The sequence below is a fragment of the Pteropus alecto genome, unplaced genomic scaffold, assembly GCF_000325575.1.
Source record: "Pteropus alecto unplaced genomic scaffold, ASM32557v1 scaffold29, whole genome shotgun sequence".
In the NCBI taxonomy this organism is placed as follows: Eukaryota; Metazoa; Chordata; class Mammalia; order Chiroptera; family Pteropodidae; genus Pteropus; species Pteropus alecto.
The window spans coordinates 1,058,814-1,068,459 of NW_006443120.1; the positions used below are offsets into that span (position 1 = coordinate 1,058,814).

The 9,646-nt window shown below is 38.5% G+C and overlaps 1 pseudogene; it reads left to right on the forward strand.

The window, feature by feature from the left end:
- LOC102898964 overlaps positions 1-9,438 on the forward strand; it is a 93,847-nt pseudogene extending 84,409 nt beyond the window's left edge.
- Positions 9,439-9,646: the final 208 nt, after the last annotated feature.

The window sequence follows — 9,646 nt, forward strand, 5'->3', positions numbered from 1 at the left end:
AGGAAGGAAGGAAGGAAGGAAGGAAGGAAGGAAGGAAGGAAGGAAGGAAGGAAGGAAGGAAAGAAGGGAAAAGAAAAGAAAAAGGAAGGAAAGAAGGTGGAAGAAAACTTTTAAAGGTGATGGCTACGTTTATGGCATAAAATATGGTGATGGTTTCATGGATGTATACTTATCTCCAAACTCATAAGTTATATAAAAAAATAAAGAATTTCAACATGTACATGCACAAACACATAAATATGCTTACACAAAAATAGATGCCCTGCTTCCCATTTATGAAAATTCATGTAGCCCTTCGTCGAGATCTAGTTTCTAGTTTCACAACTATAATGTTCTTGATTTTGAAGTCTACATCATAAGAGAAATAGAAGAGATAAAGATTTTTCTGCCATCTTAGTTACTACTTTGTTATTGATGTATCTTTCAAATGTGTTCACCTCACTCGAGGGATTAGTGGTGTTGGAGACTAACCTATCTGATGTTTGCTAAGGGACAGGAGTTTGAGCTTGGGGCAGAGAATTATCACTTATCAAAAGAAATGGAGGTGAAGACAGGAACTGGATTAGTACAAAGTCTAAAGATAGCATTTCAAAATGTCCTCAGAGCAGTCACTGCATACATCTCTTAGGTCCAAACTACATGTTTATTTAGATATTTTATAAAAATATGCATAGCATTTTATTCATGTAGATATGGTAATTAACATGTGTGATGAGAGAGAGGCTTTAATGTGACAGCTTTAGCTGAACTGAGTTTATGTGTAAAAGGAGACCTAGAAGTTGAAGAAAAGGTGCAGTTAGAAAAGATGGCCACGTGAATGGCACAAGAATTTGTCCTGAATCTGAACTTTTATCCCTGAAATAAGATAGAGAAAACACCACTCCCCTTACACGTTATAGCTCTAAAAATGTTGCCTTTTCTCTTTTATTTCTTGCTATATTTGTCTTCTTTCTGCTCTCCTCACATACCACCACCACCACCAACACCACTACCACCCCCATCACCATCATATACACACACATTTTACCAAAACATTACTTTTTGTCTTTGCTAGTCCATTGAGCTTCCTATCAAATTGCCAGTAGTCCTTTCTTCATTTTCCTCAGGGACAAAGAGCATGCAGCCGCCTGAGAAAGTCCATACAGGTTTACAGAGTAGGAGTGGATTGATGTATGTGCATATGCTATTTGTGTACGTGTGTATGCATTTATACATTTGTCTGTGTATGCATCTGTTTACGTATGTATGTGTGTGCATGCATGTGCATATGCATGTACATGTACACATATGTTGGGTGGGACATAATCAAGAAAGAGAGAGAAAAAGAAGAAAAAAGAGAAAGATTGCCTATATACTTGAGGAATTACTGACTAGATGAAATCAGCTCTTTCAACAACCCATCTACTCACTACCTACAATAAAAACAAAGTAAAATATGATTAAGGATGGAGGAATGTCTTTTTGCCTAAGGAGGGAGAAGCATAAGACAAAAAGTAAGCAAGCTAAAAGAAATAGATCTCTCCCTCAATTTTTTAAACCAAATTTAAAATGTACTGCCTATAACATTGGCTGTTTACAATGGCAATTAACATCAATTCTAGGCTCTAATTAACCTCAATCAACAGGTCTAAGTAGGTTAATTAAAGAGGATTTGGCTAAGCATGAAGCACAAAAATACAGCTGTCTCATTACAGAAAGTCACCATTTACCAAAGTTTTTCAATTTCTTCTTAGGTACAAAGCATATTGGAGGGTGTGGTGGGGTGAAGGAATTGTTCAGTGAACCTCCTATGGCCAGCCTCTTTTCAGATGTCTTAGCCAGTCACAAATAATTCAAATATTTTCTCCAGGTGATCTATAGTCATACCCATTCAGTCTTTTTTTGGAAACATGGGCCCATTCCTTTGTTTATTTTGCACTTATCCCATCCACCCCCGTTCTTTGATATCATAAACTTCTTCAGGGCACAGAGTCTATTTAATTCATTCTTGTCTCCTTAAAATCATTAAGCAAAGCGATTTGCCCAATTAATTGTTCTTTTAATTGGATTTTTATCAAAATGTACTTTTTTCTCAACACATCCCCAATCATAATTTAGATTCCGAGTATTTAGGATAAAACAGTCCAGATTCTGTGGGGAAGAGTGCCATCCCAGGCTGTAATTGACTCTCTGGTCCTTTAGTCCATGCCTGTTTACTTCCCACAATTGTTCTATTTCTGTCATTCACCGTGGGATCAAGGAGACCAATTTAGTCAACAATTTAGTCAAAGGTTCTGCATAATCTGCTTTCAAAAGAACTTATCGGTATGCACACTAGGAGTTTCATGCACAGAGGCCACTGCTATGGCTTCACAAAGTCAAACAGTTCAATTCTTATTCTTCATAGGTTCTATCATTATTGAATGTCTACTGGATACTGTGTCTAGATGAATAGATGATTTTTTTCTTTTCAGTAGAAGCATTTCAAGTTGCATGAGCATAGCTCCCTTCTCAATCTCAGATCCAAATAAGGCCCATCTGGTAGTTGGCACTCTGAAAGTGAATGTAAAGTCCTTTCTGGGCCTGAGCTCCGAGATCACAGAATCTAGATCAGAAGGGACTTTAGAAATCAGCCAGTTCAGTCTTCTCATTTTACAGAAGTGGAATAACCATGTGGGCCAGGCCACACCACTGGGAGCTTCACCTCAGCCCAGAGCTCATTCTTTGCCCCCACTGCTTCATTGGTTGATGAGGAGCTGCTATCACTCCATCAGAAACAAGAGTGCAGTGTCACACAGGCTTACTACAGATCCACAGAAAACATATAATTGCAGAATCCAGCTGAGTTATTAGGTATTCATTAGAGATTTGGTGTTGTCTGCACCCATACTAAAGAAGGAGAGAACTATCACATATAGATTGCCCACCCAGGACCAAAATCCATGCCAGGCACTTATTACTACATTTAATCTTAAAAACTAAAAAGTAAAAAAAAAAAAAAAGTAATTTTAACTCTTGTTTTTAGGTTTGAAAACTGTGGCTCAATTATTTGTTTCAAACCCATATCTCTAAATCCTACATATTAAACACCAATTGAGCTAGAAAATCAGGCAAGTTAGGCCAACAATTACATAAATGACCCTGTCTAACACTTTGACCAACTAAGTTATAAGGAGCCTATCATTCCGATTATGCCTGCTCTCTCCCTCCAATCTCTTGTTGTCCACTGTCCATTAGATATTTATATTTACTTTCTTCTTTGTTTTGAACCCAGTCTAAAATTTTCCTCATCATATGGCCTCTGAAAGTTCCCTTTCTCTTAACTTGCCTGTGACTATTTAAGGTAATTTTATTCTCTGGTTTCTTAGGCTAGAATCTCTGAGTCATCACTGGCTGCTTCTCTCACAGGTGATGCTGTCTATCCTGCCTTCTGTAGGGTCCTTCTACATCCCTATAGTCACTGTTAAAGCCTCTCTCTAGGTCAAGCAACTTCTTTCCCAAATCCAATGTATCCACTGAGACCAGATTATTCATCTTAATGACAACTTTCAACTTAAATATTACATTCTAGAATAGTGCAGTCCAACAGAACTTTCTGCGATGATGGAAATACTCTATATCTGCTCTGTCCAATATGGTAGCCACTGGCCATATATGGCTATTGTGCACTTTTGCATTGTGGCTGGTGTGACTGATTAACTAAATTCTTTTGCTATTTTATCTATTTTATTTTAATGGATTTAAATTTAAATAATCACATGTGGCTTGTTGTGACTATATTGGATAGTGTTGTTCCAGGCAAAATGATCTACTCACTATCCCTGGAATATGACTTGCTATTTGTCTGTTTTATTCACTGCTGAATCTCCATTGCCTAGATAAAATCTTGACATGTGGTAGGTTCCCAAGAAATATCTTTTAATGAACAAATTTGTCTCTTCCACCTGTCCATCTCTTTCCTATTATTCAAGCTTTGCTAACATTCATATTTTTCAAAAAATAGCACATTGCGGTATTATGTAATTCATCTGCCATATAAAATATAGTACAATTTTTATTTTTAAATGTGTTCTCATGTGTTTTGCTATAATTTTTCAAGTTTCTTGAGGGCAGAGGCCAAGTCATACGGCCTTTGTATTCCATAGCACCAAACAATGAACGCACATGTAGATAGTACTCAGTCATTATTCATTCAATGGGTAGACCATTTCCCCAGCTCAGTCCTCCCATTGAGATCTCAGGGTACTAGCACATGGCTTTCTTCTCAGCTCAGGCTCTGGCTCATTCTAATTCCCTGCTCCAGTGGAAACTGGAGAAATTCTACCAATAAGTCTCGATTCTCACACTACAAAATTGAACATCAGCTGGTCTCAATCCAGCAGTGGCTTCTCATTCATAGCATCCAGAGATGTTCTTGCTCACACTTTGTCCTGCTGCCCAAGAAAACACTAGAATTATGTAGAGAGGAGACCCATGGAATGGGTATCAAAAAAACCATATTGCCTCTCTTATTAATTATGTGACCCTAACCGTATTTTCTTAGCTATAGATTCAAAATAATCATAGTTGCTACACATAATCCCCTGGCTGTTGTGAACTAATACATGTGGAAGTCTTTTATAAAGTACAAAGCCCTATACAGCAGGTCCTTAATGAATGTCATTTCATTCAGCACTGTGATATTGATGCCATAGGAACTTAATTCTTGATTACATCAATTAGCTTATAGTGAAATTGGCTTTGTTATATATCATTTCATAAAATTGCAGAACCTTTTGATGATATTAAGTGAAAACTTACTGTTCGAATGCAAATTTTTAAGTCAGCATATAATTAAGTCACTGAATTTTTAGGCGAATTATTCATGTAAAATATTTAGGTAATTCATTCAACTAATATTTACTGAAGAAAAGCACTGTGCCAGACACTGAGAAAACAACAATAGATACCTTAAAGAGTGTCATTCTAGTACTAGATATCACTTTAAATAATAAGTATAATAAATTATGTAATACTGTGATATGAAGGAAAATGCAAGGTGTTATATGCATGTATGCGTGTAGGAGAAATTAACTAGGTAAAGCTAGACAGGGAAGAGCATTTCAAGCAGATAGGACAGCATGTGCAAAAACTCTGAATGTAAAGAATCTGAGCGTGTACACTTGAAGCAATAATAGACCAGAAAGCTCTATTCTGGTCTAGAAAGCAGAAGTCTGGAATAGTGGAACAGGAGTAGTGATACAGGTGTAGAATCGAGAGATGGGTAGGCAGAAGGGAGGTTCTCAGAGCAATCTAGGCAAGAGGTGTTCTTAATTCAAATATGGTGTTAGCAGAGAAAATAGAAGCAAATGTACAGATTCAAGACACATTTAAGCAGTAAAATCCTAAGACTCCCTAGCTTATTGGCTTTGAATAAAAGTAAAAGAAATAGCAATAATAACCACAAGAAAGAACAGTAAAACATAAGACCAAGTGCTAAGCACAGTTATAAGTGCTTTATATATATTATTCATTTCTTAATATCTCTATTTTACAGATGGGGACATGGAGGCACAAAAGATTAATTATTGCCCAAGTCCAATAAATGATGGTAAATGATAGAGTTGAAATTTGAACACATGCAGCCTGGCTCTAGAATCTGTGAGGATGAATTTCAACACTGCGTAGCCCCTCATAACAAGGACTTTCTACTTTCCAGTGTTAATCACTAAAACGGATATATGGTGTAGAGATCAGATTTGAGTGGACCTGGATACAAGAGAGCTACTAGTGTATCTTTGGAGATGTTAAAGATGAAGTCCCTGTGGGATGTTGAATCATTGGTTCACCTATCATCTATACCTGTTTTCTTGCTACAATGGTGCAGTTGAGTAGCAGCAACAGAGACTGAATGGCCTGCACAGCCTAAAATTTCTACTATCTAGCCAATATTGGCTTAGATAAAGTTATCTAGAGAAAGAGAGTATTGTGTGAAAAGAGAATTTGACTACCATGGTTAAAGGCAAGATATAGAAGAAAGAACTGGAAAGGGAGACTAAGGAGGACAACCAAAGAAATAGAAAAGAGAAAAAGGAGTGACAAGGAGAGAGAGAGAGAGGAAATAACATTAAAGAAAGCAAGGGAAGAGTGTTACAAGAAGAGTGGCCTACTATGTTAAAAACTGCTCAATGCTCAAGATGATTGTAAAGTGTCTATTGGGCTTTATACCTGGAGATTATTGGTAAATTTGGGAGTAATTTAGTGCAGTATTGGAGCTATATGCTATACTGGAGTGGGTAAGGGAGAAAAGTAGGTAAGAAAGTAGCATCATGTATAAGCAACTCCGTACAGAGGTGGGGCTCTAGAGCAGAGGAGAAAGAAAAGCAGTAGCTGAAGAGATGAGGGCAAAATTGATATTCAGTTGAATCAGAAGAGTTTGGTTCCTAAACCTAAAACTGAGCTGATTACATAACAATGTTTTAGTCAACAATGAACCACATATACATAGTAGTCCCATGAGATTATACTGAAGCCAAAAAATTCCTATCGCTTAATGACATCATAGCTGTTGTACTATTGTAGCGCAATGGATTCCTCATGTGTTTGCAGTAATGCTTATGTAAACAAACCTATTGTGCTGCCAATCATATAAAAGCATAACACATATTATTATCTACAGTACATAATATTTGATAATGACAATAAACAATTATGTTACTGCTTCATGTATTTACTATATTATACATTCTATCATTATTTTAGAGTATATTCTTTCTACTCATTAAAAAAAGTTTGCTATAAACAATGTACTCTGTTACACAGGCAGCAGCTTTATATATCTCATATTTATCAATATGGCAGAGTAGGTAAATGCTGTACTCACCTCCTCCCATAACCACATCAAAATTACAACCAAATTACAAAATACCATCATTGAGAACCACATGAAGCCTAGCTGAACAGAAATTCTATAACTAAGGATATGCAGAAGATGCCACATTGAGTCTGGTAGGAGGGATAGAGATTGAATAGGCAGGCCCCACACTTACAGCATGGCAGTTAAGAAATGGAATGAATAATCCAGGTTTGGAGGCCCCCTGAGATGAGAAGGGCCACAGTCTCACACCACATTCCTCAGCCCAAGGTTCCAGTGTCAAGGAGAGAAGTCCTCATAACATCTGCCTATGAAAACCAGCAGAGATTGTGACTAAGTGAGATGGAAGGCTGCCAGAGTCCCAGGAAGTGCTCTTAAATGGTCTGCACAAGGACTTACTCACTAACAAATTCACTTGCTCTGAGCTCCAGTGCTAAGGCAGAAGTTCAAAAAGTCCAGAGACGTACAAGGAGAAACTAAATTGACTAGCTTCAGGGCAAGGCTGGAGGGCAAGGTTCAGGGCAGCTCACTCCAGGGATGGAAGTATTGGCAGATGCTATTATTCCATTGTTGAGCCCTCCCCCCACTCAGCCATCAGGCAGAGGCAGGTGCCAAGTCTGAACTCTCCATTAACTTGGCTAACACCGTTTTCCCCACCCTTGTGATTCCCTGAAGCCTTGCCTCACTTAACTCAAGCACCAGCCCTCTTCTAGTGTCTGTTCCACACAAATGTCTTGTCTTGACTCATGCTGCAGACTTTCAAAAAATATCTCAAAGGTCCAAAAACCCCAAACAAGCAGTATCTGGCCTTGGAATGCCCTGTCTCCTTTACTAAGGAGCCCCCAAGCCAAGACTGGTGGCAGCTGGCCACAGATTGCAGCTTAGGTTTTTCCAGGTTCCTCTGAACCCAGCCACCAGTGGCAACCATCTGAGATCACTCTGCAGCTACTACAAGGTGGATTCGGGAAGAGGCAGACCTTGGCCTGCAACAAAACCCACCAAAGAGGCCCCGGAAACAACACTCCTGGTGGCTAGCCTCAGACCAGACAAGAGCATCACCCAACCACCTCCACAAACAACACACTCAAAGGGCAGATTCAATAGGCACCAGAGCCCTGCTAATGTGAATCCTGTTTCATGTGGTCAATTCCTACATAAGAGCTTGTCCACTGTAGTCACAGCCATTCTTCATAGCCAGTCAGCTTGAGTGTCAATCCCTCCCATTCATGTGCTAACAGCAATCAAGGCTCAACTATAACAGGAGGGCACACACAGCCCATACAAGGGACACATCTAGAATACCAGGCTCAGATGGCCAACGATACTGTGCCACTGTGCCTCATAGGACATCTATTACATAAGGCCACTCTACCAAAACCAGAAAAAATAGCAGCTCTACCTAATACATAGAAACAAAAATAGGGTGGCAGACAAAGTGAGGAGACAAAGAAACATGTCTCAAATGTAATAACAAGATAAAACTCCAGAAAAACAATCTTGGTGTCAACAACTAAATCTACAATAAATACATAGACATTGAAGGGAGTTCATAACTTTAGAGCCTCTGGAGATTATGACAATGACTGAACAATGATTGTACACAAACTGTCAGGTCATCAAAGGGGATGCTGATGTTATTTAGCGCCATATTCTTAATAATAAGAGACATGTATTAACCAATGATACAAATAACAATGTGGAATATTGGGATGTACTTAAGACATGTAAAGTTGAAGAACTGGGCAAAGTGGATTTTAAAGATGAAATTAAGATTTAAGATGGTGTGTGTGCCAAACTGGCTCTCAGTAGACTTAAAAACAGGGATTGTTGACTATTACTTTGGATGAGAGTGACTATTTTGCTGGTTACTTTTCTACAAAAGATGCTGGCTTCAGCAATCCTAATGGGTCAGATCCAAAACTAAACTTAGGAGGACTTTTACTCCAGGCACTCCTGCAATATTGTCCTAGAACACATGTAAATCCAATGGATGAGGAAGAAAATGAAGTAAATCATGTAAATGGAGAACAGGAGAACTAAGGTACAGAAGGGACATGGATATTTTCAAGTGCCCCACACACCACTGTGATCTTTGGTGAAGCTGGAAGTAACACACTTTTCAGGCTATTCTGCCTAGATTCCAGAAGTGAGACTGAGTCAATACTTCTTAATGAGATGATGCCACTGTGGGTAATTGACATCACTGTGGATGATAAATTCCTAGAAGTGGAATTGCTGGACCAAAGGGAAAAAATGCCCAAATTCAACAAAATTTCTTTCTACCTCCAACTTCATGCATCTTCAGGAGCAAAAACCTTAAAAAAAAAAAAAAAAGTCTTTCTGCTAGTGACATGCTCCAAGTCTGGAAAGTAATGGAACATGGTTATGAGAAATTTATCAACTTGGATAATGAGTCTCAAACCACTACCTCTTCTGACAGTGAAAAACCAGAACTGAAAAAACAAATTGCTCTGTTAGCAGAGGAGAAAGTTAAACTTCTATGCCAGGACCAGGTTTTAGATCCAAATATGGACCTTTGAAGTAAAACACTTTATAAGGAAGAATGGTGGTGACCTCACCCTCATTACCAACAGAAGTCCACATGAAGGATGTGCAAAGCCTCCTGGGTATTCATTTACTGTCCTTCTTTTATGGCCCCAAGAGTAGTCCTAGGAAGTCCACTGAGCGCCAGTGGGAGCAAGACTTTTAACAATAGATTTGGTATAGATCAAGATTCTCTTTCGATTGAAGTGACTAATCCAGATGTAATATAGAAACCTGTCTCCCTGTGTAGATTAAGCTGTCTCGAGGGAG